A 23,123-nucleotide genomic window follows, 5' to 3' on the forward strand; every position below is an offset into this window, starting at 1 on the left:
CTGGTAAAAAATGTATTTTCAAACTGTGGAAAAAGCAACAACACAAATCCTGTTTTATCAAATAGTTACATTTCGGAGCAAATTTTTCATTTTAAATTTCTGATTGTTTTTTTTTCATATATGCAATGCTGCAGCCCAGCAGCTGCTCCAGTGGCGCAATCGGTCAGCGCGCGGTACTTATAAAGCAGTAACTGATGAGCTATGCCGAGGTTGTGAGTTCAAGCCTCACCTGGAGCAGACTTTTCTTGTCTTCCTTTGTTATTTTGAACAAATGCGTTAGCCAAAGTTTCTCGAGTTCCATCATGATCTACTTGCACGATTGAGAAGGAAGTTTCCGAGAGATATTTACTTTTTATGGTTTCTTGTTTAATTTGCTGTATATTACAAAAGTCTCACCAGTTTTACCATGATCTAGTACCATATTGTAAAGGGAAATGTAAAAGATAAATTGTTTTTTTAAGGCTTCTGGGAGCCAAATATTATTTCCTTCATTGGCATCAATAATGTGGAGTGACTACATGATGAAAAGGACATGACAAAGGAAGCCCTGGCTCTCAGCAGAAAAGAAAGAAGCACGTGGTTATGGTTGTTTTCAAGTTGGAGTACAAACTTACAAGACCATTTTTGAAAATGCAATTAAAACGGATAATTGCCTGCTACAGAAAATAGAACCCACGGCATGAACTACCTTGAGAAGCCCCAGTGGCCTAATGGATAAGGCACTGGCCTCCTAAGCCAGGGATTGTGGGTTCAAGTCCCATCTGGGGTGTTTGCTTATCTCTGAAACAGCGCATGGTCTGTCTAATCTTTCTACCAGTTTGAATTTGATCTTGCAAAATTCTCCAAAAAAGAAAGATTGCTACTTTTAATTGAAAGAAGTGTGACCATGCTAAATAATAAAATACGATATTACAAATACAGCATATAAAATATAGCAACAGAGCGTGTGTTCATCCCAGCCAATACACATGTGCACTTCCTGAAGCAACAGGATGTTTCAGTTTAAAAATGCCCATTGGCCAGTGTGATAAATGTCTCAATTGATTCTTCATAAAGATTGTGATCTGGTAAAAAATGTATTTTCAAACTGTGGAAAAAGCAACAACACAAATCCTGTTTTATCAAATAGTTACATTTCGGAGCAAATTTTTCATTTTAAATTTCTGATTGTTTTTTTTTCATATATGCAATGCTGCAGCCCAGCAGCTGCTCCAGTGGCGCAATCGGTCAGCGCGCGGTACTTATAAAGCAGTAACTGATGAGCTATGCCGAGGTTGTGAGTTCAAGCCTCACCTGGAGCAGACTTTTCTTGTCTTCCTTTGTTATTTTGAACAAATGCGTTAGCCAAAGTTTCTCGAGTTCCATCATGATCTACTTGCACGATTGAGAAGGAAGTTTCCGAGAGATATTTACTTTTTATGGTTTCTTGTTTAATTTGCTGTATATTACAAAAGTCTCACCAGTTTTACCATGATCTAGTACCATATTGTAAAGGGAAATGTAAAAGATAAATTGTTTTTTTAAGGCTTCTGGGAGCCAAATATTATTTCCTTCATTGGCATCAATAATGTGGAGTGACTACATGATGAAAAGGACATGACAAAGGAAGCCTTGGCTCTCAGCAGAAAAGAAAGAAGCACGTGGTTATGGTTGTTTTCAAGTTGGAGTACAAACTTACAAGACCATTTTTGAAAATGCAATTAAAACGGATAATTGCCTGCTACAGAAAATAGAACCCACGGCATGAACTACCTTGAGAAGCCCCAGTGGCCTAATGGATAAGGCACTGGCCTCCTAAGCCAGGGATTGTGGGTTCAAGTCCCATCTGGGGTGTTTGCTTATCTCTGAAACAGCGCATGGTCTGTCTAATCTTTCTACCAGTTTGAATTTGATCTTGCAAAATTCTCCAAAAAAGAAAGATTGCTACTTTTAATTGAAAAAAGTGTGACCATGCTAAATAATAAAATACGATATTACAAATACAGCATATAAAATATAGCAACAGAGCGTGTGTTCATCCCAGCCAATGCACATGTGCACTTCCTGAAGCAACAGGATGTTTCAGTTTAAAAATGCCCATTGGCCAGTGTGATAAATGTCTCAATTGATTCTTCATAAAGATTGTGATCTGGTAAAAAATGTATTTTCAAACTGTGGAAAAAGCAACAACACAAATCCTGTTTTATCAAATAGTTACATTTCGGAGCAAATTTTTCATTTTAAATTTCTGATTGTTTTTTTTTCATATATGCAATGCTGCAGCCCAGCAGCTGCTCCAGTGGCGCAATCGGTCAGCGCGCGGTACTTATAAAGCAGTAACTGATGAGCTATGCCGAGGTTGTGAGTTCAAGCCTCACCTGGAGCAGACTTTTCTTGTCTTCCTTTGTTATTTTGAACAAATGCGTTAGCCAAAGTTTCTCGAGTTCCATCATGATCTACTTGCACGATTGAGAAGGAAGTTTCCGAGAGATATTTACTTTTTATGGTTTCTTGTTTAATTTGCTGTATATTACAAAAGTCTCACCAGTTTTACCATGATCTAGTACCATATTGTAAAGGGAAATGCAAAAGATAAATTGTTTTTTTAAGGCTTCTGGGAGCCAAATATTATTTCCTTCATTGGCATCAATAATGTGGAGTGACTACATGATGAAAAGGACATGACAAAGGAAGCCTTGGCTCTCAGCAGAAAAGAAAGAAGCACGTGGTTATGGTTGTTTTCAAGTTGGAGTACAAACTTACAAGACCATTTTTGAAAATGCAATTAAAACGGATAATTGCCTGCTACAGAAAATAGAACCCACGGCATGAACTACCTTGAGAAGCCCCAGTGGCCTAATGGATAGGGCACTGGCCTCCTAAGCCAGGGATTGTGGGTTCAAGTCCCATCTGGGGTGTTTGCTTATCTCTGAAACAGCGCATGGTCTGTCTAATCTTTCTACCAGTTTGAATTTGATCTTGCAAAATTCTCCAAAAAAGAAAGATTGCTACTTTTAATTGAAAGAAGTGTGACCATGCTAAATAATAAAATACGATATTACAAATACAGCATATAAAATATAGCAACAGAGCGTGTGTTCATCCCAGCCAATGCACATGTGCACTTCCTGAAGCAACAGGATGTTTCAGTTTAAAAATGCCCATTGGCCAGTGTGATAAATGTCTCAATTGATTCTTCATAAAGATTGTGATCTGGTAAAAAATGTATTTTCAAACTGTGGAAAAAGCAACAACACAAATCCTGTTTTATCAAATAGTTACATTTCGGAGCAAATTTTTCATTTTAAATTTCTGATTGTTTTTTTTTCATATATGCAATGCTGCAGCCCAGCAGCTGCTCCAGTGGCGCAATCGGTCAGCGCGCGGTACTTATAAAGCAGTAACTGATGAGCTATGCCGAGGTTGTGAGTTCAAGCCTCACCTGGAGCAGACTTTTCTTGTCTTCCTTTGTTATTTTGAACAAATGCGTTAGCCAAAGTTTCTGGAGTTCCATCATGATCTACTTGCACGATTGAGAAGGAAGTTTCCGAGAGATATTTACTTTTTATGGTTTCTTGTTTAATTTGCTGTATATTACAAAAGTCTCACCAGTTTTACCATGATCTAGTACCATATTGTAAAGGGAAATGCAAAAGATAAATTGTTTTTTTAAGGCTTCTGGGAGCCAAATATTATTTCCTTCATTGGCATCAATAATGTGGAGTGACTACATGATGAAAAGGACATGACAAAGGAAGCCTTGGCTCTCAGCAGAAAAGAAAGAAGCACGTGGTTATGGTTGTTTTCAAGTTGGAGTACAAACTTACAAGACCATTTTTGAAAATGCAATTAAAACGGATAATTGCCTGCTACAGAAAATAGAACCCACGGCATGAACTACCTTGAGAAGCCCCAGTGGCCTAATGGATAAGGCACTGGCCTCCTAAGCCAGGGATTGTGGGTTCAAGTCCCATCTGGGGTGTTTGCTTATCTCTGAAACAGCACATGGTCTGTCTAATCTTTCTACCAGTTTGAATTTGATCTTGCAAAATTCTCCAAAAAAGAAAGATTGCTACTTTTAATTGAAAGAAGTGTGACCATGCTAAATAATAAAATACGATATTACAAATACAGCATATAAAATATAGCAACAGAGCGTGTGTTCATCCCAGCCAATGCACATGTGCACTTCCTGAAGCAACAGGATGTTTCAGTTTAAAAATGCCCATTGGCCAGTGTGATAAATGTCTCAATTGATTCTTCATAAAGATTGTGATCTGGTAAAAAATGTATTTTCAAACTGTGGAAAAAGCAACAACACAAATCCTGTTTTATCAAATAGTTACATTTCGGAGCAAATTTTTCATTTTAAATTTCTGATTGTTTTTTTTTCATATATGCAATGCTGCAGCCCAGCAGCTGCTCCAGTGGCGCAATCGGTCAGCGCGCGGTACTTATAAAGCAGTAACTGATGAGCTATGCCGAGGTTGTGAGTTCAAGCCTCACCTGGAGCAGACTTTTCTTGTCTTCCTTTGTTATTTTGAACAAATGCGTTAGCCAAAGTTTCTCGAGTTCCATCATGATCTACTTGCACGATTGAGAAGGAAGTTTCCGAGAGATATTTACTTTTTATGGTTTCTTGTTTAATTTGCTGTATATTACAAAAGTCTCACCAGTTTTACCATGATCTAGTACCATATTGTAAAGGGAAATGTAAAAGATAAATTGTTTTTTTAAGGCTTCTGGGAGCCAAATATTATTTCCTTCATTGGCATCAATAATGTGGAGTGACTACATGATGAAAAGGACATGACAAAGGAAGCCTTGGCTCTCAGCAGAAAAGAAAGAAGCACGTGGTTATGGTTGTTTTCAAGTTGGAGTACAAACTTACAAGACCATTTTTGAAAATGCAATTAAAACGGATAATTGCCTGCTACAGAAAATAGAACCCACGGCATGAACTACCTTGAGAAGCCCCAGTGGCCTAATGGATAAGGCACTGGCCTCCTAAGCCAGGGATTGTGGGTTCAAGTCCCATCTGGGGTGTTTGCTTATCTCTGAAACAGCGCATGGTCTGTCTAATCTTTCTACCAGTTTGAATTTGATCTTGCAAAATTCTCCAAAAAAGAAAGATTGCTACTTTTAATTGAAAGAAGTGTGACCATGCTAAATAATAAAATACGATATTACAAATACAGCATATAAAATATAGCAACAGAGCGTGTGTTCATCCCAGCCAATGCACATGTGCACTTCCTGAAGCAACAGGATGTTTCAGTTTAAAAATGCCCATTGGCCAGTGTGATAAATGTCTCAATTGATTCTTCATAAAGATTGTGATCTGGTAAAAAATGTATTTTCAAACTGTGGAAAAAGCAACAACACAAATCCTGTTTTATCAAATAGTTACATTTCGGAGCAAATTTTTCATTTTAAATTTCTGATTGTTTTTTTTTCATATATGCAATGCTGCAGCCCAGCAGCTGCTCCAGTGGCACAATCGGTCAGCGCTCGGTACCTATAAAGCAGTAACTGATGAGCTATGCCGAGGTTGTGAGTTCAAGCCTCACCTGGAGCAGACTTTTCTTGTCTTCCTTTGTTATTTTGAACAAATGCGTTAGCCAAAGTTTCTCGAGTTCCATCATGATCTACTTGCACGATTGAGAAGGAAGTTTCCGAGAGATATTTACTTTTTATGGTTTCTTGTTTAATTTGCTGTATATTACAAAAGTCTCACCAGTTTTACCATGATCTAGTACCATATTGTAAAGGGAAATGCAAAAGATAAATTGTTTTTTTAAGGCTTCTGGGAGCCAAATATTATTTCCTTCATTGGCATCAATAATGTGGAGTGACTACATGATGAAAAGGACATGACAAAGGAAGCCTTGGCTCTCAGCAGAAAAGAAAGAAGCACGTGGTTATGGTTGTTTTCAAGTTGGAGTACAAACTTACAAGACCATTTTTGAAAATGCAATTAAAACGGATAATTGCCTGCTACAGAAAATAGAACCCACGGCATGAACTACCTTGAGAAGCCCCAGTGGCCTAATGGATAAGGCACTGGCCTCCTAAGCCAGGGATTGTGGGTTCAAGTCCCATCTGGGGTGTTTGCTTATCTCTGAAACAGCGCATGGTCTGTCTAATCTTTCTACCAGTTTGAATTTGATCTTGCAAAATTCTCCAAAAAAGAAAGATTGCTACTTTTAATTGAAAGAAGTGTGACCATGCTAAATAATAAAATACGATATTACAAATACAGCATATAAAATATAGCAACAGAGCGTGTGTTCATCCCAGCCAATGCACATGTGCACTTCCTGAAGCAACAGGATGTTTCAGTTTAAAAATGCCCATTGGCCAGTGTGATAAATGTCTCAATTGATTCTTCATAAAGATTGTGATCTGGTAAAAAATGTATTTTCAAACTGTGGAAAAAGCAACAACACAAATCCTGTTTTATCAAATAGTTACATTTCGGAGCAAATTTTTCATTTTAAATTTCTGATTGTTTTTTTTTCATATATGCAATGCTGCAGCCCAGCAGCTGCTCCAGTGGCGCAATCGGTCAGCGCGCGGTACTTATAAAGCAGTAACTGATGAGCTATGCCGAGGTTGTGAGTTCAAGCCTCACCTGGAGCAGACTTTTCTTGTCTTCCTTTGTTATTTTGAACAAATGCGTTAGCCAAAGTTTCTCGAGTTCCATCATGATCTACTTGCACGATTGAGAAGGAAGTTTCCGAGAGATATTTACTTTTTATGGTTTCTTGTTTAATTTGCTGTATATTACAAAAGTCTCACCAGTTTTACCATGATCTAGTACCATATTGTAAAGGGAAATGTAAAAGATAAATTGTTTTTTTAAGGCTTCTGGGAGCCAAATATTATTTCCTTCATTGGCATCAATAATGTGGAGTGACTACATGATGAAAAGGACATGACAAAGGAAGCCCTGGCTCTCAGCAGAAAAGAAAGAAGCACGTGGTTATGGTTGTTTTCAAGTTGGAGTACAAACTTACAAGACCATTTTTGAAAATGCAATTAAAACGGATAATTGCCTGCTACAGAAAATAGAACCCACGGCATGAACTACCTTGAGAAGCCCCAGTGGCCTAATGGATAAGGCACTGGCCTCCTAAGCCAGGGATTGTGGGTTCAAGTCCCATCTGGGGTGTTTGCTTATCTCTGAAACAGCGCATGGTCTGTCTAATCTTTCTACCAGTTTGAATTTGATCTTGCAAAATTCTCCAAAAAAGAAAGATTGCTACTTTTAATTGAAAGAAGTGTGACCATGCTAAATAATAAAATACGATATTACAAATACAGCATATAAAATATAGCAACAGAGCGTGTGTTCATCCCAGCCAATACACATGTGCACTTCCTGAAGCAACAGGATGTTTCAGTTTAAAAATGCCCATTGGCCAGTGTGATAAATGTCTCAATTGATTCTTCATAAAGATTGTGATCTGGTAAAAAATGTATTTTCAAACTGTGGAAAAAGCAACAACACAAATCCTGTTTTATCAAATAGTTACATTTCGGAGCAAATTTTTCATTTTAAATTTCTGATTGTTTTTTTTTCATATATGCAATGCTGCAGCCCAGCAGCTGCTCCAGTGGCGCAATCGGTCAGCGCGCGGTACTTATAAAGCAGTAACTGATGAGCTATGCCGAGGTTGTGAGTTCAAGCCTCACCTGGAGCAGACTTTTCTTGTCTTCCTTTGTTATTTTGAACAAATGCGTTAGCCAAAGTTTCTCGAGTTCCATCATGATCTACTTGCACGATTGAGAAGGAAGTTTCCGAGAGATATTTACTTTTTATGGTTTCTTGTTTAATTTGCTGTATATTACAAAAGTCTCACCAGTTTTACCATGATCTAGTACCATATTGTAAAGGGAAATGTAAAAGATAAATTGTTTTTTTAAGGCTTCTGGGAGCCAAATATTATTTCCTTCATTGGCATCAATAATGTGGAGTGACTACATGATGAAAAGGACATGACAAAGGAAGCCTTGGCTCTCAGCAGAAAAGAAAGAAGCACGTGGTTATGGTTGTTTTCAAGTTGGAGTACAAACTTACAAGACCATTTTTGAAAATGCAATTAAAACGGATAATTGCCTGCTACAGAAAATAGAACCCACGGCATGAACTACCTTGAGAAGCCCCAGTGGCCTAATGGATAAGGCACTGGCCTCCTAAGCCAGGGATTGTGGGTTCAAGTCCCATCTGGGGTGTTTGCTTATCTCTGAAACAGCGCATGGTCTGTCTAATCTTTCTACCAGTTTGAATTTGATCTTGCAAAATTCTCCAAAAAAGAAAGATTGCTACTTTTAATTGAAAGAAGTGTGACCATGCTAAATAATAAAATACGATATTACAAATACAGCATATAAAATATAGCAACAGAGCGTGTGTTCATCCCAGCCAATGCACATGTGCACTTCCTGAAGCAACAGGATGTTTCAGTTTAAAAATGCCCATTGGCCAGTGTGATAAATGTCTCAATTGATTCTTCATAAAGATTGTGATCTGGTAAAAAATGTATTTTCAAACTGTGGAAAAAGCAACAACACAAATCCTGTTTTATCAAATAGTTACATTTCGGAGCAAATTTTTCATTTTAAATTTCTGATTGTTTTTTTTTCATATATGCAATGCTGCAGCCCAGCAGCTGCTCCAGTGGCGCAATCGGTCAGCGCGCGGTACTTATAAAGCAGTAACTGATGAGCTATGCCGAGGTTGTGAGTTCAAGCCTCACCTGGAGCAGACTTTTCTTGTCTTCCTTTGTTATTTTGAACAAATGCGTTAGCCAAAGTTTCTCGAGTTCCATCATGATCTACTTGCACGATTGAGAAGGAAGTTTCCGAGAGATATTTACTTTTTATGGTTTCTTGTTTAATTTGCTGTATATTACAAAAGTCTCACCAGTTTTACCATGATCTAGTACCATATTGTAAAGGGAAATGCAAAAGATAAATTGTTTTTTTAAGGCTTCTGGGAGCCAAATATTATTTCCTTCATTGGCATCAATAATGTGGAGTGACTACATGATGAAAAGGACATGACAAAGGAAGCCTTGGCTCTCAGCAGAAAAGAAAGAAGCACGTGGTTATGGTTGTTTTCAAGTTGGAGTACAAACTTACAAGACCATTTTTGAAAATGCAATTAAAACGGATAATTGCCTGCTACAGAAAATAGAACCCACGGCATGAACTACCTTGAGAAGCCCCAGTGGCCTAATGGATAGGGCACTGGCCTCCTAAGCCAGGGATTGTGGGTTCAAGTCCCATCTGGGGTGTTTGCTTATCTCTGAAACAGCGCATGGTCTGTCTAATCTTTCTACCAGTTTGAATTTGATCTTGCAAAATTCTCCAAAAAAGAAAGATTGCTACTTTTAATTGAAAGAAGTGTGACCATGCTAAATAATAAAATACGATATTACAAATACAGCATATAAAATATAGCAACAGAGCGTGTGTTCATCCCAGCCAATGCACATGTGCACTTCCTGAAGCAACAGGATGTTTCAGTTTAAAAATGCCCATTGGCCAGTGTGATAAATGTCTCAATTGATTCTTCATAAAGATTGTGATCTGGTAAAAAATGTATTTTCAAACTGTGGAAAAAGCAACAACACAAATCCTGTTTTATCAAATAGTTACATTTCGGAGCAAATTTTTCATTTTAAATTTCTGATTGTTTTTTTTTCATATATGCAATGCTGCAGCCCAGCAGCTGCTCCAGTGGCGCAATCGGTCAGCGCGCGGTACTTATAAAGCAGTAACTGATGAGCTATGCCGAGGTTGTGAGTTCAAGCCTCACCTGGAGCAGACTTTTCTTGTCTTCCTTTGTTATTTTGAACAAATGCGTTAGCCAAAGTTTCTGGAGTTCCATCATGATCTACTTGCACGATTGAGAAGGAAGTTTCCGAGAGATATTTACTTTTTATGGTTTCTTGTTTAATTTGCTGTATATTACAAAAGTCTCACCAGTTTTACCATGATCTAGTACCATATTGTAAAGGGAAATGCAAAAGATAAATTGTTTTTTTAAGGCTTCTGGGAGCCAAATATTATTTCCTTCATTGGCATCAATAATGTGGAGTGACTACATGATGAAAAGGACATGACAAAGGAAGCCTTGGCTCTCAGCAGAAAAGAAAGAAGCACGTGGTTATGGTTGTTTTCAAGTTGGAGTACAAACTTACAAGACCATTTTTGAAAATGCAATTAAAACGGATAATTGCCTGCTACAGAAAATAGAACCCACGGCATGAACTACCTTGAGAAGCCCCAGTGGCCTAATGGATAAGGCACTGGCCTCCTAAGCCAGGGATTGTGGGTTCAAGTCCCATCTGGGGTGTTTGCTTATCTCTGAAACAGCACATGGTCTGTCTAATCTTTCTACCAGTTTGAATTTGATCTTGCAAAATTCTCCAAAAAAGAAAGATTGCTACTTTTAATTGAAAGAAGTGTGACCATGCTAAATAATAAAATACGATATTACAAATACAGCATATAAAATATAGCAACAGAGCGTGTGTTCATCCCAGCCAATGCACATGTGCACTTCCTGAAGCAACAGGATGTTTCAGTTTAAAAATGCCCATTGGCCAGTGTGATAAATGTCTCAATTGATTCTTCATAAAGATTGTGATCTGGTAAAAAATGTATTTTCAAACTGTGGAAAAAGCAACAACACAAATCCTGTTTTATCAAATAGTTACATTTCGGAGCAAATTTTTCATTTTAAATTTCTGATTGTTTTTTTTTCATATATGCAATGCTGCAGCCCAGCAGCTGCTCCAGTGGCGCAATCGGTCAGCGCGCGGTACTTATAAAGCAGTAACTGATGAGCTATGCCGAGGTTGTGAGTTCAAGCCTCACCTGGAGCAGACTTTTCTTGTCTTCCTTTGTTATTTTGAACAAATGCGTTAGCCAAAGTTTCTCGAGTTCCATCATGATCTACTTGCACGATTGAGAAGGAAGTTTCCGAGAGATATTTACTTTTTATGGTTTCTTGTTTAATTTGCTGTATATTACAAAAGTCTCACCAGTTTTACCATGATCTAGTACCATATTGTAAAGGGAAATGTAAAAGATAAATTGTTTTTTTAAGGCTTCTGGGAGCCAAATATTATTTCCTTCATTGGCATCAATAATGTGGAGTGACTACATGATGAAAAGGACATGACAAAGGAAGCCTTGGCTCTCAGCAGAAAAGAAAGAAGCACGTGGTTATGGTTGTTTTCAAGTTGGAGTACAAACTTACAAGACCATTTTTGAAAATGCAATTAAAACGGATAATTGCCTGCTACAGAAAATAGAACCCACGGCATGAACTACCTTGAGAAGCCCCAGTGGCCTAATGGATAAGGCACTGGCCTCCTAAGCTAGGGATTGTGGGTTCAAGTCCCATCTGGGGTGTTTGCTTATCTCTGAAACAGCGCATGGTCTGTCTAATCTTTCTACCAGTTTGAATTTGATCTTGCAAAATTCTCCAAAAAAGAAAGATTGCTACTTTTAATTGAAAGAAGTGTGACCATGCTAAATAATAAAATACGATATTACAAATACAGCATATAAAATATAGCAACAGAGCGTGTGTTCATCCCAGCCAATGCACATGTGCACTTCCTGAAGCAACAGGATGTTTCAGTTTAAAAATGCCCATTGGCCAGTGTGATAAATGTCTCAATTGATTCTTCATAAAGATTGTGATCTGGTAAAAAATGTATTTTCAAACTGTGGAAAAAGCAACAACACAAATCCTGTTTTATCAAATAGTTACATTTCGGAGCAAATTTTTCATTTTAAATTTCTGATTGTTTTTTTTTCATATATGCAATGCTGCAGCCCAGCAGCTGCTCCAGTGGCACAATCGGTCAGCGCTCGGTACCTATAAAGCAGTAACTGATGAGCTATGCCGAGGTTGTGAGTTCAAGCCTCACCTGGAGCAGACTTTTCTTGTCTTCCTTTGTTATTTTGAACAAATGCGTTAGCCAAAGTTTCTCGAGTTCCATCATGATCTACTTGCACGATTGAGAAGGAAGTTTCCGAGAGATATTTACTTTTTATGGTTTCTTGTTTAATTTGCTGTATATTACAAAAGTCTCACCAGTTTTACCATGATCTAGTACCATATTGTAAAGGGAAATGCAAAAGATAAATTGTTTTTTTAAGGCTTCTGGGAGCCAAATATTATTTCCTTCATTGGCATCAATAATGTGGAGTGACTACATGATGAAAAGGACATGACAAAGGAAGCCTTGGCTCTCAGCAGAAAAGAAAGAAGCACGTGGTTATGGTTGTTTTCAAGTTGGAGTACAAACTTACAAGACCATTTTTGAAAATGCAATTAAAACGGATAATTGCCTGCTACAGAAAATAGAACCCACGGCATGAACTACCTTGAGAAGCCCCAGTGGCCTAATGGATAAGGCACTGGCCTCCTAAGCCAGGGATTGTGGGTTCAAGTCCCATCTGGGGTGTTTGCTTATCTCTGAAACAGCGCATGGTCTGTCTAATCTTTCTACCAGTTTGAATTTGATCTTGCAAAATTCTCCAAAAAAGAAAGATTGCTACTTTTAATTGAAAGAAGTGTGACCATGCTAAATAATAAAATACGATATTACAAATACAGCATATAAAATATAGCAACAGAGCGTGTGTTCATCCCAGCCAATGCACATGTGCACTTCCTGAAGCAACAGGATGTTTCAGTTTAAAAATGCCCATTGGCCAGTGTGATAAATGTCTCAATTGATTCTTCATAAAGATTGTGATCTGGTAAAAAATGTATTTTCAAACTGTGGAAAAAGCAACAACACAAATCCTGTTTTATCAAATAGTTACATTTCGGAGCAAATTTTTCATTTTAAATTTCTGATTGTTTTTTTTTCATATATGCAATGCTGCAGCCCAGCAGCTGCTCCAGTGGCGCAATCGGTCAGCGCGCGGTACTTATAAAGCAGTAACTGATGAGCTATGCCGAGGTTGTGAGTTCAAGCCTCACCTGGAGCAGACTTTTCTTGTCTTCCTTTGTTATTTTGAACAAATGCGTTAGCCAAAGTTTCTCGAGTTCCATCATGATCTACTTGCACGATTGAGAAGGAAGTTTCCGAGAGATATTTACTTTTTATGGTTTCTTGTTTAATTTGCTGTATATTACAAAAGTCTCACCAGTTTTACCATGATCTAGTACCATATTGTAAAGGGAAATGCAAAAGATAAATTGTTTTTTTAAGGCTTCTGGGAGCCAAATATTATTTCCTTCATTGGCATCAATAATGTGGAGTGACTACATGATGAAAAGGACATGACAAAGGAAGCCTTGGCTCTCAGCAGAAAAGAAAGAAGCACGTGGTTATGGTTGTTTTCAAGTTGGAGTACAAACTTACAAGACCATTTTTGAAAATGCAATTAAAACGGATAATTGCCTGCTACAGAAAATAGAACCCACGGCATGAACTACCTTGAGAAGCCCCAGTGGCCTAATGGATAAGGCACTGGCCTCCTAAGCCAGGGATTGTGGGTTCAAGTCCCATCTGGGGTGTTTGCTTATCTCTGAAACAGCGCATGGTCTGTCTAATCTTTCTACCAGTTTGAATTTGATCTTGCAAAATTCTCCAAAAAAGAAAGATTGCTACTTTTAATTGAAAGAAGTGTGACCATGCTAAATAATAAAATACGATATTACAAATACAGCATATAAAATATAGCAACAGAGCGTGTGTTCATCCCAGCCAATGCACATGTGCACTTCCTGAAGCAACAGGATGTTTCAGTTTAAAAATGCCCATTGGCCAGTGTGATAAATGTCTCAATTGATTCTTCATAAAGATTGTGATCTGGTAAAAAATGTATTTTCAAACTGTGGAAAAAGCAACAACACAAATCCTGTTTTATCAAATAGTTACATTTCGGAGCAAATTTTTCATTTTAAATTTCTGATTGTTTTTTTTTCATATATGCAATGCTGCAGCCCAGCAGCTGCTCCAGTGGCGCAATCGGTCAGCGCGCGGTACTTATAAAGCAGTAACTGATGAGCTATGCCGAGGTTGTGAGTTCAAGCCTCACCTGGAGCAGACTTTTCTTGTCTTCCTTTGTTATTTTGAACAAATGCGTTAGCCAAAGTTTCTCGAGTTCCATCATGATCTACTTGCACGATTGAGAAGGAAGTTTCCGAGAGATATTTACTTTTTATGGTTTCTTGTTTAATTTGCTGTATATTACAAAAGTCTCACCAGTTTTACCATGATCTAGTACCATATTGTAAAGGGAAATGTAAAAGATAAATTGTTTTTTTAAGGCTTCTGGGAGCCAAATATTATTTCCTTCATTGGCATCAATAATGTGGAGTGACTACATGATGAAAAGGACATGACAAAGGAAGCCTTGGCTCTCAGCAGAAAAGAAAGAAGCACGTGGTTATGGTTGTTTTCAAGTTGGAGTACAAACTTACAAGACCATTTTTGAAAATGCAATTAAAACGGATAATTGCCTGCTACAGAAAATAGAACCCACGGCATGAACTACCTTGAGAAGCCCCAGTGGCCTAATGGATAAGGCACTGGCCTCCTAAGCCAGGGATTGTGGGTTCAAGTCCCATCTGGGGTGTTTGCTTATCTCTGAAACAGCGCATGGTCTGTCTAATCTTTCTACCAGTTTGAATTTGATCTTGCAAAATTCTCCAAAAAAGAAAGATTGCTACTTTTAATTGAAAGAAGTGTGACCATGCTAAATAATAAAATACGATATTACAAATACAGCATATAAAATATAGCAACAGAGCGTGTGTTCATCCCAGCCAATGCACATGTGCACTTCCTGAAGCAACAGGATGTTTCAGTTTAAAAATGCCCATTGGCCAGTGTGATAAATGTCTCAATTGATTCTTCATAAAGATTGTGATCTGGTAAAAAATGTATTTTCAAACTGTGGAAAAAGCAACAACACAAATCCTGTTTTATCAAATAGTTACATTTCGGAGCAAATTTTTCATTTTAAATTTCTGATTGTTTTTTTTTCATATATGCAATGCTGCAGCCCAGCAGCTGCTCCAGTGGCGCAATCGGTCAGCGCTCGGTACTTATAAAGCAGTAACTGATGAACTATGCCGAGGTTGTGAGTTCAAGCCTCACCTGGAGCAGACTTTTCTTGTCTTCCTTTGTTATTTTGAACAAATGCGTTAGCCAAAGTTTCTCGAGTTCCATCATGATCTACTTGCACGATTGAGAAGGAAGTTTCCGAGAGATATTTACTTTTTATGGTTTCTTGTTTAATTTGCTGTATATTACAAAAGTCTCACCAGTTTTACCATGATCTAGTACCATATTGTAAAGGGAAATGCAAAAGATAAATTGTTTTTTTAAGGCTTCTGGGAGCCAAATATTATTTCCTTCATTGGCATCAATAATGTGGAGTGACTACATGATGAAAAGGACATGACAAAGGAAGCCTTGGCTCTCAGCAGAAAAGAAAGAAGCACGTGGTTATGGTTGTTTTCAAGTTGGAGTACAAACTTACAAGACCATTTTTGAAAATGCAATTAAAACGGATAATTGCCTGCTACAGAAAATAGAACCCACGGCATGAACTACCTTGAGAAGCCCCAGTGGCCTAATGGATAAGGCACTGGCCTCCTAAGCCAGGGATTGTGGGTTCAAGTCCCATCTGGGGTGTTTGCTTATCTCTGAAACAGCGCATGGTCTGTCTAATCTTTCTACCAGTTTGAATTTGATCTTGCAAAATTCTCCAAAAAAGAAAGATTGCTACTTTTAATTGAAAGAAGTGTGACCATGCTAAATAATAAAATACGATATTACAAATACAGCATATAAAATATAGCAACAGAGCGTGTGTTCATCCCAGCCAATGCACATGTGCACTTCCTGAAGCAACAGGATGTTTCAGTTTAAAAATGCCCATTGGCCAGTGTGATAAATGTCTCAATTGATTCTTCATAAAGATTGTGATCTGGTAAAAAATGTATTTTCAAACTGTGGAAAAAGCAACAACACAAATCCTGTTTTATCAAATAGTTACATTTCGGAGCAAATTTTTCATTTTAAATTTCTGATTGTTTTTTTTTCATATATGCAATGCTGCAGCCCAGCAGCTGCTCCAGTGGCGCAATCGGTCAGCGCGCGGTACTTATAAAGCAGTAACTGATGAGCTATGCCGAGGTTGTGAGTTCAAGCCTCACCTGGAGCAGACTTTTCTTGTCTTCCTTTGTTATTTTGAACAAATGCGTTAGCCAAAGTTTCTCGAGTTCCATCATGATCTACTTGCACGATTGAGAAGGAAGTTTCCGAGAGATATTTACTTTTTATGGTTTCTTGTTTAATTTGCTGTATATTACAAAAGTCTCACCAGTTTTACCATGATCTAGTACCATATTGTAAAGGGAAATGCAAAAGATAAATTGTTTTTTTAAGGCTTCTGGGAGCCAAATATTATTTCCTTCATTGGCATCAATAATGTGGAGTGACTACATGATGAAAAGGACATGACAAAGGAAGCCTTGGCTCTCAGCAGAAAAGAAAGAAGCACGTGGTTATGGTTGTTTTCAAGTTGGAGTACAAACTTACAAGACCATTTTTGAAAATGCAATTAAAACGGATAATTGCCTGCTACAGAAAATAGAACCCACGGCATGAACTACCTTGAGAAGCCCCAGTGGCCTAATGGATAAGGCACTGGCCTCCTAAGCCAGGGATTGTGGGTTCAAGTCCCATCTGGGGTGTTTGCTTATCTCTGAAACAGCGCATGGTCTGTCTAATCTTTCTACCAGTTTGAATTTGATCTTGCAAAATTCTCCAAAAAAGAAAGATTGCTACTTTTAATTGAAAGAAGTGTGACCATGCTAAATAATAAAATACGATATTACAAATACAGCATATAAAATATAGCAACAGAGCGTGTGTTCATCCCAGCCAATGCACATGTGCACTTCCTGAAGCAACAGGATGTTTCAGTTTAAAAATGCCCATTGGCCAGTGTGATAAATGTCTCAATTGATTCTTCATAAAGATTGTGATCTGGTAAAAAATGTATTTTCAAACTGTGGAAAAAGCAACAACACAAATCCTGTTTTATCAAATAGTTACATTTCGGAGCAAATTTTTCATTTTAAATTTCTGATTGTTTTTTTTTCATATATGCAATGCTGCAGCCCAGCAGCTGCTCCAGTGGCGCAATCGGTCAGCGCGCGGTACTTATAAAGCAGTAACTGATGAGCTATGCCGAGGTTGTGAGTTCAAGCCTCACCTGGAGCAGACTTTTCTTGTCTTCCTTTGTTATTTTGAACAAATGCGTTAGCCAAAGTTTCTCGAGTTCCATCATGATCTACTTGCACGATTGAGAAGGAAGTTTCCGAGAGATATTTACTTTTTATGGTTTCTTGTTTAATTTGCTGTATATTACAAAAGTCTCACCAGTTTTACCATGATCTAGTACCATATTGTAAAGGGAAATGCAAAAGATAAATTGTTTTTTTAAGGCTTCTGGGAGCCAAATATTATTTCCTTCATTGGCATCAATAATGTGGAGTGACTACATGATGAAAAGGACATGACAAAGGAAGCCTTGGCTCTCAGCAGAAAAGAAAGAAGCACGTGGTTATGGTTGTTTTCAAGTTGGAGTACAAACTTACAAGACCATTTTTGAAAATGCAATTAAAACGGATAATTGCCTGCTACAGAAAATAGAACCCACGGCATGAACTACCTTGAGAAGCCCCAGTGGCCTAATGGATAAGGCACTGGCCTCCTAAGCCAGGGATTGTGGGTTCAAGTCCCATCTGGGGTGTTTGCTTATCTCTGAAACAGCGCATGGTCTGTCTAATCTTTCTACCAGTTTGAATTTGATCTTGCAAAATTCTCCAAAAAAGAAAGATTGCTACTTTTAATTGAAAGAAGTGTGACCATGCTAAATAATAAAATACGATATTACAAATACAGCATATAAAATATAGCAACAGAGCGTGTGTTCATCCCAGCCAATGCACATGTGCACTTCCTGAAGCAACAGGATGTTTCAGTTTAAAAATGCCCATTGGCCAGTGTGATAAATGTCTCAATTGATTCTTCATAAAGATTGTGATCTGGTAAAAAATGTATTTTCAAACTGTGGAAAAAGCAACAACACAAATCCTGTTTTATCAAATAGTTACATTTCGGAGCAAATTTTTCATTTTAAATTTCTGATTGTTTTTTTTTCATATATGCAATGCTGCAGCCCAGCAGCTGCTCCAGTGGCGCAATCGGTCAGCGCTCGGTACTTATAAAGCAGTAACTGATGAGCTATGCCGAGGTTGTGAGTTCAAGCCTCACCTGGAGCAGACTTTTCTTGTCTTCCTTTGTTATTTTGAACAAATGCGTTAGCCAAAGTTTCTCGAGTTCCATCATGATCTACTTGCACGATTGAGAAGGAAGTTTCCGAGAGATATTTACTTTTTATGGTTTCTTGTTTAATTTGCTGTATATTACAAAAGTCTCACCAGTTTTACCATGATCTAGTACCATATTGTAAAGGGAAATGCAAAAGATAAATTGTTTTTTTAAGGCTTCTGGGAGCCAAATATTATTTCCTTCATTGGCATCAATAATGTGGAGTGACTACATGATGAAAAGGACATGACAAAGGAAGCCTTGGCTCTCAGCAGAAAAGAAAGAAGCACGTGGTTATGGTTGTTTTCAAGTTGGAGTACAAACTTACAAGACCATTTTTGAAAATGCAATTAAAACGGATAATTGCCTGCTACAGAAAATAGAACCCACGGCATGAACTACCTTGAGAAGCCCCAGTGGCCTAATGGATAAGGCACTGGCCTCCTAAGCCAGGGATTGTGGGTTCAAGTCCCATCTGGGGTGTTTGCTTATCTCTGAAACAGCGCATGGTCTGTCTAATCTTTCTACCAGTTTGAATTTGATCTTGCAAAATTCTCCAAAAAAGAAAGATTGCTACTTTTAATTGAAAGAAGTGTGACCATGCTAAATAATAAAATACGATATTACAAATACAGCATATAAAATATAGCAACAGAGCGTGTGTTCATCCCAGCCAATGCACATGTGCACTTCCTGAAGCAACAGGATGTTTCAGTTTAAAAATGCCCATTGGCCAGTGTGATAAATGTCTCAATTGATTCTTCATAAAGATTGTGATCTGGTAAAAAATGTATTTTCAAACTGTGGAAAAAGCAACAACACAAATCCTGTTTTATCAAATAGTTACATTTCGGAGCAAATTTTTCATTTTAAATTTCTGATTGTTTTTTTTTCATATATGCAATGCTGCAGCCCAGCAGCTGCTCCAGTGGCGCAATCGGTCAGCGCGCGGTACTTATAAAGCAGTAACTGATGAGCTATGCCGAGGTTGTGAGTTCAAGCCTCACCTGGAGCAGACTTTTCTTGTCTTCCTTTGTTATTTTGAACAAATGCGTTAGCCAAAGTTTCTCGAGTTCCATCATGATCTACTTGCACGATTGAGAAGGAAGTTTCCGAGAGATATTTACTTTTTATGGTTTCTTGTTTAATTTGCTGTATATTACAAAAGTCTCACCAGTTTTACCATGATCTAGTACCATATTGTAAAGGGAAATGCAAAAGATAAATTGTTTTTTTAAGGCTTCTGGGAGCCAAATATTATTTCCTTCATTGGCATCAATAATGTGGAGTGACTACATGATGAAAAGGACATGACAAAGGAAGCCTTGGCTCTCAGCAGAAAAGAAAGAAGCACGTGGTTATGGTTGTTTTCAAGTTGGAGTACAAACTTACAAGACCATTTTTGAAAATGCAATTAAAACGGATAATTGCCTGCTACAGAAAATAGAACCCACGGCATGAACTACCTTGAGAAGCCCCAGTGGCCTAATGGATAAGGCACTGGCCTCCTAAGCCAGGGATTGTGGGTTCAAGTCCCATCTGGGGTGTTTGCTTATCTCTGAAACAGCGCATGGTCTGTCTAATCTTTCTACCAGTTTGAATTTGATCTTGCAAAATTCTCCAAAAAAGAAAGATTGCTACTTTTAATTGAAAGAAGTGTGACCATGCTAAATAATAAAATACGATATTACAAATACAGCATATAAAATATAGCAACAGAGCGTGTGTTCATCCCAGCCAATTCACATGTGCACTTCCTGAAGCAACAGGATGTTTCAGTTTAAAAATGCCCATTGGCCAGTGTGATAAATGTCTCAATTGATTCTTCATAAAGATTGTGATCTGGTAAAAAATGTATTTTCAAACTGTGGAAAAAGCAACAACACAAATCCTGTTTTATCAAATAGTTACATTTCGGAGCAAATTTTTCATTTTAAATTTCTGATTGTTTTTTTTTCATATATGCAATGCTGCAGCCCAGCAGCTGCTCCAGTGGCGCAATCGGTCAGCGCGCGGTACTTATAAAGCAGTAACTGATGAGCTATGCCGAGGTTGTGAGTTCAAGCCTCACCTGGAGCAGACTTTTCTTGTCTTCCTTTGTTATTTTGAACAAATGCGTTAGCCAAAGTTTCTCGAGTTCCATCATGATCTACTTGCACGATTGAGAAGGAAGTTTCCGAGAGATATTTACTTTTTATGGTTTCTTGTTTAATTTGCTGTATATTACAAAAGTCTCACCAGTTTTACCATGATCTAGTACCATATTGTAAAGGGAAATGTAAAAGATAAATTGTTTTTTTAAGGCTTCTGGGAGCCAAATATTATTTCCTTCATTGGCATCAATAATGTGGAGTGACTACATGATGAAAAGGACATGACAAAGGAAGCCTTGGCTCTCAGCAGAAAAGAAAGAAGCACGTGGTTATGGTTGTTTTCAAGTTGGAGTACAAACTTACAAGACCATTTTTGAAAATGCAATTAAAACGGATAATTGCCTGCTACAGAAAATAGAACCCACGGCATGAACTACCTTGAGAAGCCCCAGTGGCCTAATGGATAAGGCACTGGCCTCCTAAGCCAGGGATTGTGGGTTCAAGTCCCATCTGGGGTGTTTGCTTATCTCTGAAACAGCGCATGGTCTGTCTAATCTTTCTACCAGTTTGAATTTGATCTTGCAAAATTCTCCAAAAAAGAAAGATTGCTACTTTTAATTGAAAGAAGTGTGACCATGCTAAATAATAAAATACGATATTACAAATACAGCATATAAAATATAGCAACAGAGCGTGTGTTCATCCCAGCCAATGCACATGTGCACTTCCTGAAGCAACAGGATGTTTCAGTTTAAAAATGCCCATTGGCCAGTGTGATAAATGTCTCAATTGATTCTTCATAAAGATTGTGATCTGGTAAAAAATGTATTTTCAAACTGTGGAAAAAGCAACAACACAAATCCTGTTTTATCAAATAGTTACATTTCGGAGCAAATTTTTCATTTTAAATTTCTGATTGTTTTTTTTTCATATATGCAATGCTGCAGCCCAGCAGCTGCTCCAGTGGCACAATCGGTCAGCGCTCGGTACTTATAAAGCAGTAACTGATGAGCTATGCCGAGGTTGTGAGTTCAAGCCTCACCTGGAGCAGACTTTTCTTGTCTTCCTTTGTTATTTTGAACAAATGCGTTAGCCAAAGTTTCTCGAGTTCCATCATGATCTACTTGCACGATTGAGAAGGAAGTTTCCGAGAGATATTTACTTTTTATGGTTTCTTGTTTAATTTGCTGTATATTACAAAAGTCTCACCAGTTTTACCATGATCTAGTACCATATTGTAAAGGGAAATGCAAAAGATAAATTGTTTTTTTAAGGCTTCTGGGAGCCAAATATTATTTCCTTCATTGGCATCAATAATGTGGAGTGACTACATGATGAAAAGGACATGACAAAGGAAGCCTTGGCTCTCAGCAGAAAAGAAAGAAGCACGTGGTTATGGTTGTTTTCAAGTTGGAGTACAAACTTACAAGACCATTTTTGAAAATGCAATTAAAACGGATAATTGCCTGCTACAGAAAATAGAACCCACGGCATGAACTACCTTGAGAAGCCCCAGTGGCCTAATGGATAAGGCACTGGCCTCCTAAGCCAGGGATTGTGGGTTCAAGTCCCATCTGGGGTGTTTGCTTATCTCTGAAACAGCGCATGGTCTGTCTAATCTTTCTACCAGTTTGAATTTGATCTTGCAAAATTCTCCAAAAAAGAAAGATTGCTACTTTTAATTGAAAGAAGTGTGACCATGCTAAATAATAAAATACGATATTACAAATACAGCATATAAAATATAGCAACAGAGCGTGTGTTCATCCCAGCCAATGCACATGTGCACTTCCTGAAGCAACAGGATGTTTCAGTTTAAAAATGCCCATTGGCCAGTGTGATAAATGTCTCAATTGATTCTTCATAAAGATTGTGATCTGGTAAAAAATGTATTTTCAAACTGTGGAAAAAGCAACAACACAAATCCTGTTTTATCAAATAGTTACATTTCGGAGCAAATTTTTCATTTTAAATTTCTGATTGTTTTTTTTTCATATATGCAATGCTGCAGCCCAGCAGCTGCTCCAGTGGCGCAATCGGTCAGCGCGCGGTACTTATAAAGCAGTAACTGATGAGCTATGCCGAGGTTGTGAGTTCAAGCCTCACCTGGAGCAGACTTTTCTTGTCTTCCTTTGTTATTTTGAACAAATGCGTTAGCCAAAGTTTCTCGAGTTCCATCATGATCTACTTGCACGATTGAGAAGGAAGTTTCCGAGAGATATTTACTTTTTATGGTTTCTTGTTTAATTTGCTGTATATTACAAAAGTCTCACCAGTTTTACCATGATCTAGTACCATATTGTAAAGGGAAATGCAAAAGATAAATTGTTTTTTTAAGGCTTCTGGGAGCCAAATATTATTTCCTTCATTGGCATCAATAATGTGGAGTGACTACATGATGAAAAGGACATGACAAAGGAAGCCTTGGCTCTCAGCAGAAAAGAAAGAAGCACGTGGTTATGGTTGTTTTCAAGTTGGAGTACAAACTTACAAGACCATTTTTGAAAATGCAATTAAAACGGATAATTGCCTGCTACAGAAAATAGAACCCACGGCATGAACTACCTTGAGAAGCCCCAGTGGCCTAATGGATAAGGCACTGGCCTCCTAAGCCAGGGATTGTGGGTTCAAGTCCCATCTGGGGTGTTTGCTTATC

General features: G+C 37.9%; 44 non-coding genes across 44 annotated transcripts; all 44 read left to right on the forward strand.

Annotated features, from left to right (window-relative positions):
• The first annotated feature begins 144 nt into the window (after positions 1-144).
• TRNAI-UAU (transfer RNA isoleucine (anticodon UAU)) lies at positions 145-237 on the forward strand. The gene is given in 2 exon segments: positions 145-182; positions 202-237. It is a non-coding gene; the product is annotated as a tRNA-Ile (tRNA).
• A 459-nt stretch (positions 238-696) lies between these two features.
• TRNAR-CCU (transfer RNA arginine (anticodon CCU)) lies at positions 697-769 on the forward strand. Its single transcript has one exon. It is a non-coding gene; the product is annotated as a tRNA-Arg (tRNA).
• Positions 770-1,208: 439 nt separating this feature from the next.
• Positions 1,209-1,301, forward strand: TRNAI-UAU (transfer RNA isoleucine (anticodon UAU)). The gene is given in 2 exon segments: positions 1,209-1,246; positions 1,266-1,301. It is a non-coding gene; the product is annotated as a tRNA-Ile (tRNA).
• A 459-nt stretch (positions 1,302-1,760) lies between these two features.
• On the forward strand, positions 1,761-1,833 carry TRNAR-CCU (transfer RNA arginine (anticodon CCU)). Its single transcript has one exon. It is a non-coding gene; the product is annotated as a tRNA-Arg (tRNA).
• A 439-nt stretch (positions 1,834-2,272) lies between these two features.
• TRNAI-UAU (transfer RNA isoleucine (anticodon UAU)) lies at positions 2,273-2,365 on the forward strand. Its single transcript is given in 2 exon segments — positions 2,273-2,310; positions 2,330-2,365. It is a non-coding gene; the product is annotated as a tRNA-Ile (tRNA).
• Positions 2,366-2,824: 459 nt separating this feature from the next.
• Positions 2,825-2,897, forward strand: TRNAR-CCU (transfer RNA arginine (anticodon CCU)). Its single transcript has one exon. It is a non-coding gene; the product is annotated as a tRNA-Arg (tRNA).
• A 439-nt stretch (positions 2,898-3,336) lies between these two features.
• TRNAI-UAU (transfer RNA isoleucine (anticodon UAU)) lies at positions 3,337-3,429 on the forward strand. Its single transcript is given in 2 exon segments — positions 3,337-3,374; positions 3,394-3,429. It is a non-coding gene; the product is annotated as a tRNA-Ile (tRNA).
• A 459-nt stretch (positions 3,430-3,888) lies between these two features.
• TRNAR-CCU (transfer RNA arginine (anticodon CCU)) lies at positions 3,889-3,961 on the forward strand. Its single transcript has one exon. It is a non-coding gene; the product is annotated as a tRNA-Arg (tRNA).
• A 439-nt stretch (positions 3,962-4,400) lies between these two features.
• Positions 4,401-4,493, forward strand: TRNAI-UAU (transfer RNA isoleucine (anticodon UAU)). Its single transcript is given in 2 exon segments — positions 4,401-4,438; positions 4,458-4,493. It is a non-coding gene; the product is annotated as a tRNA-Ile (tRNA).
• A 459-nt stretch (positions 4,494-4,952) lies between these two features.
• TRNAR-CCU (transfer RNA arginine (anticodon CCU)) lies at positions 4,953-5,025 on the forward strand. Its single transcript has one exon. It is a non-coding gene; the product is annotated as a tRNA-Arg (tRNA).
• Positions 5,026-5,464: 439 nt separating this feature from the next.
• On the forward strand, positions 5,465-5,557 carry TRNAI-UAU (transfer RNA isoleucine (anticodon UAU)). The gene is given in 2 exon segments: positions 5,465-5,502; positions 5,522-5,557. It is a non-coding gene; the product is annotated as a tRNA-Ile (tRNA).
• Positions 5,558-6,016: 459 nt separating this feature from the next.
• TRNAR-CCU (transfer RNA arginine (anticodon CCU)) lies at positions 6,017-6,089 on the forward strand. The gene has a single exon. It is a non-coding gene; the product is annotated as a tRNA-Arg (tRNA).
• Positions 6,090-6,528: 439 nt separating this feature from the next.
• TRNAI-UAU (transfer RNA isoleucine (anticodon UAU)) lies at positions 6,529-6,621 on the forward strand. The gene is given in 2 exon segments: positions 6,529-6,566; positions 6,586-6,621. It is a non-coding gene; the product is annotated as a tRNA-Ile (tRNA).
• A 459-nt stretch (positions 6,622-7,080) lies between these two features.
• TRNAR-CCU (transfer RNA arginine (anticodon CCU)) lies at positions 7,081-7,153 on the forward strand. The gene has a single exon. It is a non-coding gene; the product is annotated as a tRNA-Arg (tRNA).
• A 439-nt stretch (positions 7,154-7,592) lies between these two features.
• TRNAI-UAU (transfer RNA isoleucine (anticodon UAU)) lies at positions 7,593-7,685 on the forward strand. Its single transcript is given in 2 exon segments — positions 7,593-7,630; positions 7,650-7,685. It is a non-coding gene; the product is annotated as a tRNA-Ile (tRNA).
• A 459-nt stretch (positions 7,686-8,144) lies between these two features.
• Positions 8,145-8,217, forward strand: TRNAR-CCU (transfer RNA arginine (anticodon CCU)). The gene has a single exon. It is a non-coding gene; the product is annotated as a tRNA-Arg (tRNA).
• A 439-nt stretch (positions 8,218-8,656) lies between these two features.
• Positions 8,657-8,749, forward strand: TRNAI-UAU (transfer RNA isoleucine (anticodon UAU)). The gene is given in 2 exon segments: positions 8,657-8,694; positions 8,714-8,749. It is a non-coding gene; the product is annotated as a tRNA-Ile (tRNA).
• Positions 8,750-9,208: 459 nt separating this feature from the next.
• TRNAR-CCU (transfer RNA arginine (anticodon CCU)) lies at positions 9,209-9,281 on the forward strand. Its single transcript has one exon. It is a non-coding gene; the product is annotated as a tRNA-Arg (tRNA).
• A 439-nt stretch (positions 9,282-9,720) lies between these two features.
• TRNAI-UAU (transfer RNA isoleucine (anticodon UAU)) lies at positions 9,721-9,813 on the forward strand. Its single transcript is given in 2 exon segments — positions 9,721-9,758; positions 9,778-9,813. It is a non-coding gene; the product is annotated as a tRNA-Ile (tRNA).
• A 459-nt stretch (positions 9,814-10,272) lies between these two features.
• Positions 10,273-10,345, forward strand: TRNAR-CCU (transfer RNA arginine (anticodon CCU)). The gene has a single exon. It is a non-coding gene; the product is annotated as a tRNA-Arg (tRNA).
• Positions 10,346-10,784: 439 nt separating this feature from the next.
• TRNAI-UAU (transfer RNA isoleucine (anticodon UAU)) lies at positions 10,785-10,877 on the forward strand. The gene is given in 2 exon segments: positions 10,785-10,822; positions 10,842-10,877. It is a non-coding gene; the product is annotated as a tRNA-Ile (tRNA).
• A 459-nt stretch (positions 10,878-11,336) lies between these two features.
• On the forward strand, positions 11,337-11,409 carry TRNAR-CCU (transfer RNA arginine (anticodon CCU)). The gene has a single exon. It is a non-coding gene; the product is annotated as a tRNA-Arg (tRNA).
• A 439-nt stretch (positions 11,410-11,848) lies between these two features.
• TRNAI-UAU (transfer RNA isoleucine (anticodon UAU)) lies at positions 11,849-11,941 on the forward strand. Its single transcript is given in 2 exon segments — positions 11,849-11,886; positions 11,906-11,941. It is a non-coding gene; the product is annotated as a tRNA-Ile (tRNA).
• A 459-nt stretch (positions 11,942-12,400) lies between these two features.
• TRNAR-CCU (transfer RNA arginine (anticodon CCU)) lies at positions 12,401-12,473 on the forward strand. The gene has a single exon. It is a non-coding gene; the product is annotated as a tRNA-Arg (tRNA).
• A 439-nt stretch (positions 12,474-12,912) lies between these two features.
• On the forward strand, positions 12,913-13,005 carry TRNAI-UAU (transfer RNA isoleucine (anticodon UAU)). Its single transcript is given in 2 exon segments — positions 12,913-12,950; positions 12,970-13,005. It is a non-coding gene; the product is annotated as a tRNA-Ile (tRNA).
• Positions 13,006-13,464: 459 nt separating this feature from the next.
• On the forward strand, positions 13,465-13,537 carry TRNAR-CCU (transfer RNA arginine (anticodon CCU)). Its single transcript has one exon. It is a non-coding gene; the product is annotated as a tRNA-Arg (tRNA).
• A 439-nt stretch (positions 13,538-13,976) lies between these two features.
• TRNAI-UAU (transfer RNA isoleucine (anticodon UAU)) lies at positions 13,977-14,069 on the forward strand. Its single transcript is given in 2 exon segments — positions 13,977-14,014; positions 14,034-14,069. It is a non-coding gene; the product is annotated as a tRNA-Ile (tRNA).
• Positions 14,070-14,528: 459 nt separating this feature from the next.
• TRNAR-CCU (transfer RNA arginine (anticodon CCU)) lies at positions 14,529-14,601 on the forward strand. Its single transcript has one exon. It is a non-coding gene; the product is annotated as a tRNA-Arg (tRNA).
• A 439-nt stretch (positions 14,602-15,040) lies between these two features.
• TRNAI-UAU (transfer RNA isoleucine (anticodon UAU)) lies at positions 15,041-15,133 on the forward strand. Its single transcript is given in 2 exon segments — positions 15,041-15,078; positions 15,098-15,133. It is a non-coding gene; the product is annotated as a tRNA-Ile (tRNA).
• Positions 15,134-15,592: 459 nt separating this feature from the next.
• On the forward strand, positions 15,593-15,665 carry TRNAR-CCU (transfer RNA arginine (anticodon CCU)). Its single transcript has one exon. It is a non-coding gene; the product is annotated as a tRNA-Arg (tRNA).
• A 439-nt stretch (positions 15,666-16,104) lies between these two features.
• Positions 16,105-16,197, forward strand: TRNAI-UAU (transfer RNA isoleucine (anticodon UAU)). Its single transcript is given in 2 exon segments — positions 16,105-16,142; positions 16,162-16,197. It is a non-coding gene; the product is annotated as a tRNA-Ile (tRNA).
• A 459-nt stretch (positions 16,198-16,656) lies between these two features.
• Positions 16,657-16,729, forward strand: TRNAR-CCU (transfer RNA arginine (anticodon CCU)). Its single transcript has one exon. It is a non-coding gene; the product is annotated as a tRNA-Arg (tRNA).
• A 439-nt stretch (positions 16,730-17,168) lies between these two features.
• Positions 17,169-17,261, forward strand: TRNAI-UAU (transfer RNA isoleucine (anticodon UAU)). The gene is given in 2 exon segments: positions 17,169-17,206; positions 17,226-17,261. It is a non-coding gene; the product is annotated as a tRNA-Ile (tRNA).
• A 459-nt stretch (positions 17,262-17,720) lies between these two features.
• Positions 17,721-17,793, forward strand: TRNAR-CCU (transfer RNA arginine (anticodon CCU)). The gene has a single exon. It is a non-coding gene; the product is annotated as a tRNA-Arg (tRNA).
• A 439-nt stretch (positions 17,794-18,232) lies between these two features.
• Positions 18,233-18,325, forward strand: TRNAI-UAU (transfer RNA isoleucine (anticodon UAU)). The gene is given in 2 exon segments: positions 18,233-18,270; positions 18,290-18,325. It is a non-coding gene; the product is annotated as a tRNA-Ile (tRNA).
• A 459-nt stretch (positions 18,326-18,784) lies between these two features.
• On the forward strand, positions 18,785-18,857 carry TRNAR-CCU (transfer RNA arginine (anticodon CCU)). Its single transcript has one exon. It is a non-coding gene; the product is annotated as a tRNA-Arg (tRNA).
• Positions 18,858-19,296: 439 nt separating this feature from the next.
• On the forward strand, positions 19,297-19,389 carry TRNAI-UAU (transfer RNA isoleucine (anticodon UAU)). The gene is given in 2 exon segments: positions 19,297-19,334; positions 19,354-19,389. It is a non-coding gene; the product is annotated as a tRNA-Ile (tRNA).
• Positions 19,390-19,848: 459 nt separating this feature from the next.
• TRNAR-CCU (transfer RNA arginine (anticodon CCU)) lies at positions 19,849-19,921 on the forward strand. The gene has a single exon. It is a non-coding gene; the product is annotated as a tRNA-Arg (tRNA).
• A 439-nt stretch (positions 19,922-20,360) lies between these two features.
• On the forward strand, positions 20,361-20,453 carry TRNAI-UAU (transfer RNA isoleucine (anticodon UAU)). Its single transcript is given in 2 exon segments — positions 20,361-20,398; positions 20,418-20,453. It is a non-coding gene; the product is annotated as a tRNA-Ile (tRNA).
• Positions 20,454-20,912: 459 nt separating this feature from the next.
• TRNAR-CCU (transfer RNA arginine (anticodon CCU)) lies at positions 20,913-20,985 on the forward strand. The gene has a single exon. It is a non-coding gene; the product is annotated as a tRNA-Arg (tRNA).
• A 439-nt stretch (positions 20,986-21,424) lies between these two features.
• On the forward strand, positions 21,425-21,517 carry TRNAI-UAU (transfer RNA isoleucine (anticodon UAU)). The gene is given in 2 exon segments: positions 21,425-21,462; positions 21,482-21,517. It is a non-coding gene; the product is annotated as a tRNA-Ile (tRNA).
• A 459-nt stretch (positions 21,518-21,976) lies between these two features.
• Positions 21,977-22,049, forward strand: TRNAR-CCU (transfer RNA arginine (anticodon CCU)). The gene has a single exon. It is a non-coding gene; the product is annotated as a tRNA-Arg (tRNA).
• A 439-nt stretch (positions 22,050-22,488) lies between these two features.
• On the forward strand, positions 22,489-22,581 carry TRNAI-UAU (transfer RNA isoleucine (anticodon UAU)). Its single transcript is given in 2 exon segments — positions 22,489-22,526; positions 22,546-22,581. It is a non-coding gene; the product is annotated as a tRNA-Ile (tRNA).
• A 459-nt stretch (positions 22,582-23,040) lies between these two features.
• On the forward strand, positions 23,041-23,113 carry TRNAR-CCU (transfer RNA arginine (anticodon CCU)). The gene has a single exon. It is a non-coding gene; the product is annotated as a tRNA-Arg (tRNA).
• Positions 23,114-23,123: the final 10 nt, after the last annotated feature.

Source organism: Anomaloglossus baeobatrachus, chromosome 4, assembly GCF_048569485.1.
Source record: "Anomaloglossus baeobatrachus isolate aAnoBae1 chromosome 4, aAnoBae1.hap1, whole genome shotgun sequence".
Classification (NCBI taxonomy): domain Eukaryota; kingdom Metazoa; phylum Chordata; class Amphibia; order Anura; family Aromobatidae; genus Anomaloglossus; species Anomaloglossus baeobatrachus.